This window comes from Choloepus didactylus, chromosome 3 (assembly GCF_015220235.1).
Source record: "Choloepus didactylus isolate mChoDid1 chromosome 3, mChoDid1.pri, whole genome shotgun sequence".
Lineage (NCBI taxonomy): Eukaryota > Metazoa > Chordata > Mammalia > Pilosa > Megalonychidae > Choloepus > Choloepus didactylus.
In genome coordinates this window covers 28,251,827-28,264,471 of record NC_051309.1, presented here as the reverse complement: position 1 = coordinate 28,264,471, position 12,645 = coordinate 28,251,827, and positions in this window count along the sequence as shown.

The following is a 12,645-nucleotide window of genomic DNA, read 5'->3' as shown; positions in this document are numbered from 1 at the left end:
TTGAGGGAGGGTCTCAGATCTCACAAAGCTAGCCGGCTGCTTTATGCAAAGATTGAAGTCTATCACATTCCTGACAAGCGCTCATTCAGACTTGCTGCACACTCATTACCTCCCAGTGTAGCCCATATATTTCTGAAATTCCTGGCCAAGTATATAGGGTGAAATTGTTTGAAATGAACATTTCCATCCATCCATCCATCCATCAGTCAATTATTGACATTAAGTCTAGGCCAAGGATGTAGATAGATACGGCCAGAGCAAAAAAGCATAACCATGATCCTGTTACACATATTCTCCAAATTCTCTTCTCTACCAGGTTTGCAGGCTGTACACAGGCTAATGGATCAAGAATAGTGAAACCCTTTTTATCAGCTTGCTCTCTGCCCAGATTTGGACCACCAGCAGGATAGTATCAAAAGAAAGACATTACTCATGAAACATTACAAAGCACTATGTCTGCCACCATTAGATTACGGCCGGAGAGTCATAAAATTGCCTTTGTGGCTTTTTTTGAACATAGTTCCTCATGTGAAATTGTGGGTTTTTTTTTTTTTACCTGGAGACAAAAGTAATATATTTTCATTGTAGGAAAAAAAAATGATAGTAAAACACAAAGAATAAAATAAAAATCATCCATAACTTAACCACCCCCAGATAAATACCATATTTTAATTTAATGTGTATATAATTCAAGATTATTTTTTGTTTGTTTGCAAAATTGGGATCATGTTTCTTATAGTTTTATAACTTGCTGATATTGAAGTTAACAATCTGCTATGAAATTTTTCCAAGTTATTAAATTTCTTCTTCAATGTAATCTTAAATGGCTATGGTCTTCATGTGGAAAAATGTATAATCATCTGTTTATACCAATCTACTGTTGTGTTGTTAGCAGTTTTACCTAATATGACATATAAAATATTATGATGGGGTAAGGATCAGGAACTCTGGAACCAGAGAGGAAGAGCTCAGAATCTAGACTTAAAGGACAAAGGAGAGTTTCCTGGAGGAAGGGACACAGATAGTACTTTTCAGTTTACAAACTCTGATCACATCCATTGTCTCTCCAGACCCACAATTAAAGTCTTAGAAGGTGTTACTTCCTATTGTGTGAATGAGGAAACCATGACTGAGAAAGAAGGGACCAATCCAGGAAATCCATGAGCATCTAGAGCTGGTGTTGGTGAAGTTTTGGGGTCCTCTTTGAATTCCTACAAGCAGCCCTGATAGGTTTGGTTTATTTATGCTAATGACAGCTTGATTGACAGCTGGCTGGCTCCTCCATCGTTTCCTCACCTACAAAATGGGACCAGTAATAGTACCTATCCACAGGGTGGTTGCAAAGGTTAAATGAGTTAGTACATGAAAAGTGCATGCAAATTTCCTGGCACATAGAGATTGCTCTTACTATTAATACTATTGCCATTATTACTATGAAAGGGCAAATGTACCTCTCTGGAGTCAGAAAAGGCTGGGAACAAATACCAGCTTCATCATGTGTGAGTAATCTAAGTAATTTCCTTACCTTGTGTCTTTACAGATGTTAAAAGTTTAACTTAAATAGCATATGCAAAGCAAATAGCTCACACTGGGCCCTGTAGTGGGCAGAATTTTAAAACGGCCTCCCAAGATTTCCTTGTTCCTGGTTATTCAATTAAAATCTAGGTGCTCCTTTGAAGGGATTTTGCAGATGTAACTAAAGTCCCAAATCAGCTGTGCTTAAAAAAACAGAGATAATCCAAATGGGTCTAACCCAGACATCGAGCTCTTTAAAAGCAGAGTTTTCTCTGGCTGGTCACAGAAAAGGAAGTCAGAGAGATTTGAAATGTGAGAATCTCAACACACTGTTGATGTCTTTGAAGAAAAGGCAAACTCACAGAAAAGATCTGAGAACAGCCTCACGGAGCTGAGGGTGACCCCCGGCTAATAGCCAGTAAGAAAAATCAGTCCTTCACCCCAGGAACCTACCCCCCAAAGAACATTAGTTTCTGCAAACTGAATGAGCTTTCCCATGGTCCTAAGGACATGTTCCCATTTGCCCCAAGGACAAAGTATTACATTGTGCCCCCATAGGGCACCTTGTGGCACAGATGGGCACAGGGTTAAAATTCTGAAACAGCCACAAGATCTCTTTGAAAGTATGTATACTTGCTTTTCAAACCTCAGCACCAATTCACTAAAGAGATCAGACTGTTTTCAAAATTGAGAAATGCAGGCAAGTCCATTTGTACTTTTTTATTGACATTTTTGACCTTGCCAGACAAGTATGTTTTGCTATAAAAATTATCAGAGACTGCAGCTTGCTGAGTGATATTTTATATTATGGTACAGAGCACTCAAAGCCACTCTCCTCGAAGTAGTGCCACTGCTATTGAAAATCTCTAGGATCTTGATGAAATTTTTTTTTTCTTTGCATCAGGTCCACAATGTTAACTGGGCCTCAAGGTTAGCAAGTAATTCAGTATATGGAACTATAGTTTGACATGGCCTTGATTGAATCACTCCAACAAGTTTAGAAGCAGTTATGAGTAAAAAACTAAAAGTAAACTTAAAGTCTGAGGCTTCATTAAAAAAAATTGATCATCTCCTTAAAGTTCTTAATGTTTACTGGGGTATCTATGAACGGTGGGTTGGTTTGGATGTTGATTCTTTTGACAAGTCTCAAAACAAAAACAAAACCCAAACAAGTCAGGATATATACATGCATCCATTCATACATACATATATATGTACGTACCTTTGGGCACAATGTCATTTTGTTCAGGTTTCTTGTCCTAAAATAGAAAACTTTGAAGTTTAGGGAAACTGTGTCACATTTTCCTAATCTCCACCTACTCTAAAATGACAGAATGTCCTTGTTGGCTATTATTCACTTCCTTTCAACTAATTAAGCATTTACCCACACGTGCTAGGCCCAATGCCAGGTGCTAGGACATAAGTGTGAAAAAGATAAAGTCCATGGATTTAAATTGGGAAAGAAAACATCCTTTATAAGGACCCCAAGCCTCCCCTTCATTCCTGCTCCCCTACCTATTCACTACATAACCTTGGCCAAGGTACATAAGTTCTGTAAACTCCACTTTCATCATGTGTAAAATGAAGGTAATAATAATAATTTAAGTGTTGTGAAAATTAAAGGAAATGGTCTATGTAACAGCACTTAGCACAATTCCCAGCCCATAGCAAGTAAACGGTGATTATGATCACCTTCATCTTGAGCCTGAAAATGATGATGATGGTGATGATGATGATGATACTGACAAAAGGACTTACTAGGCACTTACTATTACTAGGGGCTGGATCTTTCCATGTGATTAGTGATACAGTTAACACTCTGGCTTCCATGAAACATGATTTTTTAATTTGTCCCTTCGGATTGTTTGTCAGTATAGTGTGGGAGGTCTTGGACTGCCTTCTCCCTTGGAGGCTGTCCCTCCCTGGGGGAGGTTTGGCATGAGAAAGTACTAGACCTATGGCAAGAGGAGGTGTTCACTTCTGCTTGGAGAGCTTCCCAGAAAAGGGCAATTTTCAAGGTGAACAAGAAGAAAATGACAAATGTAAGGACTAGTTTGAAAAAATGTTATGATACACATCAAAACCAGAGGAAGTTGGAATAGCCAGATCATGTGTGAAAGAGAAGGAATGGCAAAAGATGAAGCCGGTGAAAGAAGTAGAAACCTCGTGTGAAGAATGTCCTATACCATGCTGGGCACTTTGGCACTGAATGATACTCAGCAGGGATGTGGTATGGTAGGCACTGCAGTCTACATTTTTAGAAAGCCTGAGGATAAATTTGAAGAAAGACAGGATGAGAGGCTGAGGTCTCAGGAGGATATTTTGCTGGAGAGGGATGGGGATGGTTAGGAAAATACATTCATAATGACATGGAATAGGTCAAGCATGAACTATGAAGGAACCCATGGAGATAGAAAGCTATAATTATGGTGGATCATGTCCCCTTTAAATTCATGAGCTCCAGAGGGTCTTGCTGACAATACAACAGGTATCTTTTTCTGGTCCGCCTGGTACTTGACCCATCTCACCTTTTTTCTGTGACTCTGAGTCCTCCATCTCCTCTCAATGCATCTTCAATCTGAAGTTCTCTTGGTCCATGTTGAGCCTTGGTTTAATGGCCTAAATTGGACAAATCACTGACAACTAAAGAATGCTTTTCAAAAGTACAAATAGTGACCAATTTTATACTAACTACATTTCCACCTCTTCACGGACTTCTTCCTTTTTGAGAGGAGAGACATCAAGTTTGAAATAATGAGAATTTGGGGAACAGTAAGATGCCAGAGACTGCTAGTGATTAGGCTATGGTCCTGTTTCCACCGTCCTGTGAAAGGAAGGAATTTTCATTTCAAGGCCTGCAAAGTTCCCTCTTAAGCCAACAAATGCATCAACTAAGTCACCTGCACCATTTCCTTTTGTTGATTTTCTCCCTGATCTGATTATTATTCTAAATGAACTAAATTGAAACCAAATTAGTAATGGATACCTTTTGCAGCCACATTTAGGTAAATTTCTGCTTTGAAACTTGTCTTGCTAACTACTTTGTATCTTAAAAAGATATAACTAATATTGTATTTGCATTTAGTATAAGTCAGTAAGTTTACTCCCACTGAAATTTCATACAACTAGAGGAAAAATCTACAATTGACAAAAGTCATGATGATTTACTCTCAGGTTGGTTTTTGTTGCTGTTCTTTTTCAGTGCTAATAATCTAGGGTTTCTGTTTTTATTATGTTTCTGCATTTCAAAGCAAGACATATCTTCAAAATAGCTAAGAATACTACAATGTGTGCTTCTGTTTTTAATTCAGAAATAGGCTATAATTGATAAAAATAGATTCTTTTTGCTTTTTTTTATTTTTATAGACTGTGCAAGAAACTAATACAACAAACATGATAATAATATATATTTCTCTATTATATATATTTTGCCAGACTCCAGAAGGTTGCCCACTACTCTCAGCTCTAATCATGGTCTGCCTGCTGTGCCAATCTCTGCATCAGAATAATGATGTATTTGATATGCTCAAAAGTATTTCTAATCACCCCTATTATATTATTTGGTGATTTAGCAAAATAAACTTCTACAAAATGTGTGAATTCTCCCTTAAAGTTCGTTACAAAATTAAAGCCAAATTTAAAAAGTAGTCACTCAGCTTAATGCATTGAATACTTCAAAATCCCAACTAAACTGTGTATTTCTCAAGACCAGTTTTAGTGCCATATTTGTCTTGTTTTTCTGATTCACTCTTAATGTATTGCTATAAACACAAATAGGTACTCAGTAAATTTTTACTGAATAATTGATTAGCAGCGGTTTCTATTTATGTTCCAGACTCAGCCTATGGAACACACAGCAGTGAATTAGGACAGTGGAAGCAAACAAATAACACCCAAATAACCCAAGCTGTGGGTCTAATTTGGTCATCTAATAAGATACACAATTTTCAGCAATTCTTATTCATTTTTTGTGTGTATTGAAATTATTTTTTTTTCCTTTTTTCACTGAGCTAGACCTAAGATACCACTTTTCTGGACAAATACACTATTTTATTTAAACAGAGAATGTAATGGTTCACAATAGCACTTTGGCCAAATGTTGAAAAATGCAGAAGCTTGGGGAGAAAAACCTTTTGGTTTCCCTGCCACTGAAGCCCTCAGGATGATTTTAGACAGCTGGCTACCAAGGCTGCACTGTCTTCCTGCCCTTTATTTTATTTTCCCTTGAAGGGAAATCCTGCAAATGTTCCAGAAGCATCTAAGGCTGGCCAGGCACCATGCTGGATGTGAAAGCAAATAATAAATACAGTCCCTGACCTCAAATAGCTCATAGTCAAGTAAAGAAAATTCTTTTGCTGCTTTAACTTTAAGTGTTCCATTAATTTTTATTTTCGCAATTGCCTCTTAACCTCCAGTGGTCCCAGATGAAGACAATGAAAAACAGGTCCCCAAGGTTAAGAGGCTTGGATTGTTGAGAACTTTTCCAGAGTGATGGGACAAAGTGTGAGTGTAATGGCTGACTGGGAGCATAATGGCTAAGGGAGTCTGGAAAGGAAGGGTTCAGGGGGGTACTTTTCCATATGGAGGCTTTGGGGAGATGAAGAAGAGACAGTATGTTGCCAAGGAGCAGAACAGAAAGGCATCCCCTGGTGAGACTGAGGGGCTGGGAAGCAAGAGCTGCCCTCTGCTGGGAGACGAGACAGGCCATGGCAAAGAGCTGGGAGATGGCTGGATCCCAGGGGAGCTAGGTTAAGCCTGTCACATAGCACACAGGCCTGGAGAAAGGAAGGCTCCCTTCCAAATTTCTAGAAACATGGATTGATCACTCTGCTAAAAACCTACAAGTCAACCTGGATCTGCTCTCTACCTAGACTCCTTCATCTCAACAAACAAGTCCTAAAGGTTTTGCTTTCTAAATGTTTCTCAAAATTGCCCCTCCTCTCTATCCTGACTCTTACTGGATCTGTGCAGTGACTTCCTTACTCATCTCCTTGCCTACAGTCTTTGCCATCCATCCCTCGGCTGCTTAAAACACTTCTAGGCTCCTTAATATGGTTAACAAAACTGCTCACAATCTCTCTTGCCTAACGCTCCAGCCTCATTTTCCACAGGGCTCTGCCTTGCACTTCATTCTCCAGCAACTCTGAATTTCTCTTAGTTCCTCAGAATGCCTCATGTTGTTTCTCTGTTTCTTGCTTCTGCTCATGCTGCCCCTTAGCCTAAAATGCTCTCTCCAAACTCCTGCTCATCCATTGAGAATAGATAATGATGCTGCCTCCACCTGGGTGACTGACTCATTCTGGTTGGCCCAGGATTTTCCAGGTTTTAACACTGGAAGTTCTACATCCTGGGAACTCCTCAGTCCCTGACAAACCAGGACAGTTGATGACCTTACCTCCACCTTCCCGAGGTTTTTCTTTTCCCTCCCTGGTCAGGTCAGATGGCCTTCCTATGGACTCGTAGAGCATAGGTCTTCTGTTATTACCACATGTAGTATAGTTATATATTGCGCTTATGTATGTTAACTCACCCTTTGACTCTGAGCTCCTTAAGGGCAGGAACTGCATTTATTAATTTTCTTCTTTTCTGTATGTCCACATAGCACAGTATATGAAATGTAATTGGCACTTAATAAACAATGAAGGAGGGATAGAGAAAAAAAAATGGAACAAAAGAAGGAACAAAAGACTGAAGTTTTTGTTATAATAAAACATGTTATTGAACTCCAACAGATTTCAATATAAAAGGATTCTTAGGCACCACATGCATTTTGAAGATCAAATATCTGTTGATTCATTTGTTCTTCATAAGTGAACCTCTTTCCCTATTTAGAATCAGACAGCAATGCACTACCCAGGAGGATGTGTTTTTCAGATATATATATTGGGTGGAGATCAAAACTCATTTGTATTAGGGTAAATACTAGCTGCTATAAAAAATAAGCCCCAACAGTTCAGTGTCTTAACATAATAGATTATCTCTAGCTCACACAGGAGTTGAATTTTGAATTCATATGTTCCTCAGTGGCAAGAAGCTCTCCTCCAGGTGGTCATTCAGGATCCAGGCTCTTTCCTGGGATCATCTTGGGGCTCTGCTATCCCCTTGAAGTCAGAGTCCTCTAAATTCAGGCAGCAAACAGGAGAAAACCATGGATGATAGATTGGTTTAAATCATCAGTAAGTTGACTGCATCTATGGTGATTACATCCACAATCAACTGAAGAGATTGCCTCCAGCAGTGAGAGACGTCTTGCCCAATCAGTTGAAGGCTTTCAAAGTTTCAAGTTTTTGTTATAATAAAACATGTTATTGAACTCCAACAGATTTCAACATAAAAGGATTCTTAGGTACCATATGCATTTTGAAGGGAGAATGTCCATCTCTACTTCCACCAGTCAGCTTCTCTGGGGAAATTCTATGAAAACCTTCATTGGAGTTCCCAGCTTGCAGCTGGCCCTATGGAAATTTTACTTGTGCATCCCATAGTCATATAAGACAATTCATACAAAAAATCTCATAATATTTGCAGATATCTCCTGTTGGTTCTGTTTCCCTAAAGAACGCTGACAAATACAGGGAGATTGTAAAGTGAGGGTCAAAGGAAGTAATGCAAGTAAAATAATAAGTCCAAAGCCTGGGATATTAGAATTTCCCCATAAATGCACATTAGTTGCTAATATTATCATCATTATTATTTGCATCACCACTACCTATCTTTATAGCAAGGGCATGTAGACCTAGGGGGTTACCATTAAAAATATTTTTCTGGAAGCTTTGAGTCTCTGGAAAGCCACAGCTGCCTTCACAAAGTCTATCATCCCCTTCATCAATCTCACCCTCAGTCCTCTAGCTGCCCTATAAATCCCATGCATATTAGGAGGGGAGAAGCTGAGTTCAGGACCTTAACCACATATATACTGGATGTCAAGTGTTACAAAACGCAGTGTTATCCATCATCAGGCAATGATAAACTATAATGAAATACAATTTCACTTGTACTCAACCATGTATTTTATGAGGACACCATAAAGTTTTACCATCGACCTCAAAAAGCAATAGTAAACTCCTGTGATTCCTTATGTTCTGCTTTCCTGGGTGCCTTCCACAAAGAAAACTATTGATTTTGAGTTATCTGAAGTACACACTATAAAAAATTACCCTCAGCCCATGGCTTTCATTTTATCAGGCTCAAATAATGGGAGAAAATAGGAGGGGCCCACAGAAATACACATTCAAGGGAGTTAGATGGAATCCTGCGGTTAATGACAGCCTCCATTTTAACTGTGCTCAAACTTGAATCTAGCAGCCAAAATCCTGGTAGTGTTGTCCTGTCTGTATTAGAAATCCACTTCATTTCGAATACCAAACTGGGTCAAGACAAATACAATAAAGTTACATAACTAACATAGAGAGGACTTCTATCTTCCCAGATTTTTAAATTATTTCACATTCATTACCTATTTGATTTTTACAACGTCCCTGTGATGGAGATATTAGTCTCATTTTGCAATAAGGAAACAAAGGCTTTGAGGGTTTAAACAAATTGTCCAAAATGATAAGGCTACAGGGTGTAGGGTATATTAAAATGAGGACTAGATGCCAGTTCTTCTGTTCCGACTCCCAGAACATTGTTCATTTCTGATTGCTGACTTCTCGATATGTAGTATCAAGACCCAGGATGAGCCCAGTTGAAGGGCACGTCCTAAAGGAGCCAAAATTGGAAAGCAGTGGGATGGGGAAGAGAGACAAGGAAGTTCCAGGGCTATGAAAAAAAAAAAAAAAAAAAAATATATATATATATATATATATATATGTCCCAAATGAGGCTGGGAGGGATGAAATCCTTATAAAGTCAGGATTTAATCCTAGAATGGGTACAGAGATGGTGTGTGATTCCAGGAGTAGCCCCGTTAGAACCGAGGCCACTGCACACCAAGACTGGACCACACTAGTCCAGAGGCCAAAAAAAACATGGGCAGCCTGGTGTTATGTATCAGAAGATGCCCTTGGTCTTCCAAAATTCATGGCCTTTAATCTTAACACAAGAAAATGGCCCCAGTAAACTGCAGATAAAAGCTTCAAGTATTTAAATGCCCTCCCTCTAGCAAGCTGCCTGAGGTGATTAAAGCCCTGCAGACAATATGCAAGTATGAAAGGAAGTGTTTTAACCAGTTCATTTTATTTCATTTCCTTGCTTATTTCTTCATAATGCCTGCAGAAAAGAAAAACAATCAGCATCCGAGCAGCTGCAGACAATTCACAAAGTGATGCTTTGCTTTTCTTAACTGATAGGAATTTATTTTCAGATTTTCATTTGAAACACAAAGCTGACCCAAACCCATCATTATAGTCACTTACTAATCCTCTTTAGCCTGGGTATTATCTTCATTACCCTATGTGAGTTTATTTTATTTCTTTGTTTTTTTTTTTGTTGTTTTTTTTTTGGCTTTGGTGTGTTGTGTTTTTCTTTTCCCTTCTCTGATTGCTCTTTCTGAGGGTATTACAGGGTGTGCAGGTGGGTAGATGGATTTGGGTGGATGCAAAGGAGTCATTTACACTACAGCTGTCTCACCTTCTCACCTAGAGCCCCATCACCTCCAAGCAAAGACCTGGCCTCAAAGATGCCGAAACAACCCCCAGGAAGTACAGGTGCCACCTGGCTTTCCTGGAGTCATTTGTGAACATGGTCGCCTTGTGTATACCCATAACTGCCAACCTCATTCAAAGCCTCCACACTATCCCCTTGCTCCACCCCCCCACCCCAAATTGTCCCCTTAAGACATAAGTTCATCCTGAGCATGTATTACGCAAGGAAGAAATGCAGTCATCTGTACAGAAGTGTTTATGTGCCGAGATGATAATAAGAAATGACTAGAAGAAATCAGCAGCAAGTCAAAAGCTAGTAGCAGCTGATAGCTTTTGTACAACCTGTCTCAGGCAATTAGGTAAGTGTGATTTCAGCCCACACGTGGGAGACACCCAGCTGGTTAATAGTTTGCCCCAATCTGCATTAGATCTTTCTGGCAATGGCCTCCTCCCCAAGTCACTCAAATGAAAAAGCAAGAGAGCGCACCTTTGCCATTAGATGTTTACTGCAACGCAGTCTTTTCTTAGCCCCTGAACTCCTTTATTTGGAGCCCAAAGAGAAACAAAGGATAAATAGTTGTTTTCACATTTTATTTAGCCTATTGAGGTTTTAAAAGCATCTTTTCTTTCCCCAAGCCTTCATTGGCCTGGCAAATTTGACAAGTGTGACTAAGCTGGAATCTCATTATTAAAGTCATTGGAGTAGAGCTGTACTTCTTATAAGGAGAAAACGCACAGCCTTTACTGGATTGCCAGGTCCTCAAAGGCACAGGCTGAATGTTATTCCAGTATCCATTCCAACACCCTGCCCAGAGGTCCACACGGGTGCAGTGACTGCTTTCCAAATTGAATTGAGTGCAAAGGAGATTTTACTGAAATAGCAAACATCTCCCTTTTCTCTCAAAGTCGTTCCTTACAGGTGATTTTCATTTTCCTTTTTGGCCTTTTTTATACTCTTCCAAAATTTTCTACTATGATCATTCATTATTTTCATAATCATGTATTTGAAAATAATTTCTTTAAAGATGAAGTCTCTGCAAGAGACCCAGGGACCCTGCCTGCAAGAGGGTAAATGTTTATTCTGAAAAATATATAAAATGCAGACTTACCTATGATTGACACAACTTTAGCTTTACAAAATAATTATTTTTATAAAGGAAAAAGAAAGCAGTATGGGACCACATCATATATCTTTGTAACTACCAAAATACAATGATATATAGATACCATATACATATATAGTGCACCAGATATACGTGTGTATATGCATGCGCACACGTGTGCAAAAACTTTACATCTTGAGGGTTTCACCTTAGGCATTTGAGTGACATTCATTCCCTGGCTGAAAAGAATATTAAGCCCTAGATTCTAGAGAACTGTGTAAACTTTTTCCTAGGGCCACAAAACCAAATATGTCTTAGTAAGACACCGCTCAGCATAATTGCAGGAGCCCCAGTTTATCCCAACCCCCAAGGACTTTAGTTTCTTCAGGAAACTGGAGGGGACAGAGATGGATCCTGAGCTCTTGTTGCTGCAACAGTCCCTTGCTGTGACAAGGGAAGGCCTCTTCCTTGATGCTCTGCTCTGTCCTGGCACCTCTCCTTGTCACTGTTATTGTTGCAATTGCTGCCACCCTCCTGAGGGATTAAAGGACCGTGGAGCAGGCATCCAAGGCCACTGAACCTGGCACTGCCCTGGAATGTTTCTGCCAAACTTCTGGATGTTCCATAGGCTCGGGGAATCAGTGTGCACATCAATTTCTAAGGGTTTTGGTCCCTCCTCTACTATCTCTGGGTGGTAGCAGGAAGCCCTGATGTGATACATGCTGCTTGCCTTATCAAGTTCCCAGGATCTCTTCCATTTCTGTTTTGTTTGGAAGAGAATGAAGAACAGAGAAAACTTTATTTCTGCCCCAGCCATCCTTTCTCTTACTGATGAGCTAGATTTGCTCCTGCCCCCTCTGTATTAGTCAAGGGCTACTCCAGAAGCCAAGCAAGTCATGGAGGCCAGTGGAGCATATTGGATTCATAGACTCAACTCATCTACAAGGACAGGGAAATAGCAAGAGTTGATGGGAACCAGGGACTCAAAGCAGCCAAACCTCTCTTTCTCCCCCAGCTCTGCTTCTCTCTGGGTATCGGCTGTGTTGTCTCATAATGCCCATGAGGAAGGTACAGTACTTTGCTCCTGGCAGTTCTGGGCTCATACCCATAAAATATCACAGCAGGAGAGAAACTAAGATGGCGGCTAGCTGAGACAGGGCGAAAAAAACGCCTCCGTGAGAAACATTAGCTAAAAACCAGAAAGTGACCTAGAATACCGGTTACAGTGATGCGCCAGCTGGACAAGGGCTCCTAGCTCCAGCGGGGCCGTACACTTGGTGAAACCAGGAGTCAGCATTCTGAAACAAGTGAGTAAGCTGGCTGGAAGACCCACAGCTGCGCAGCAGGCTGGGGAAGCCAGGGTTCAGCGTTTTATTTAAAAAATAAAAAATAATAATAAAAAAAAAGGAGCGGCTCCAGCAGCAATTGTGGGAACCATGCAG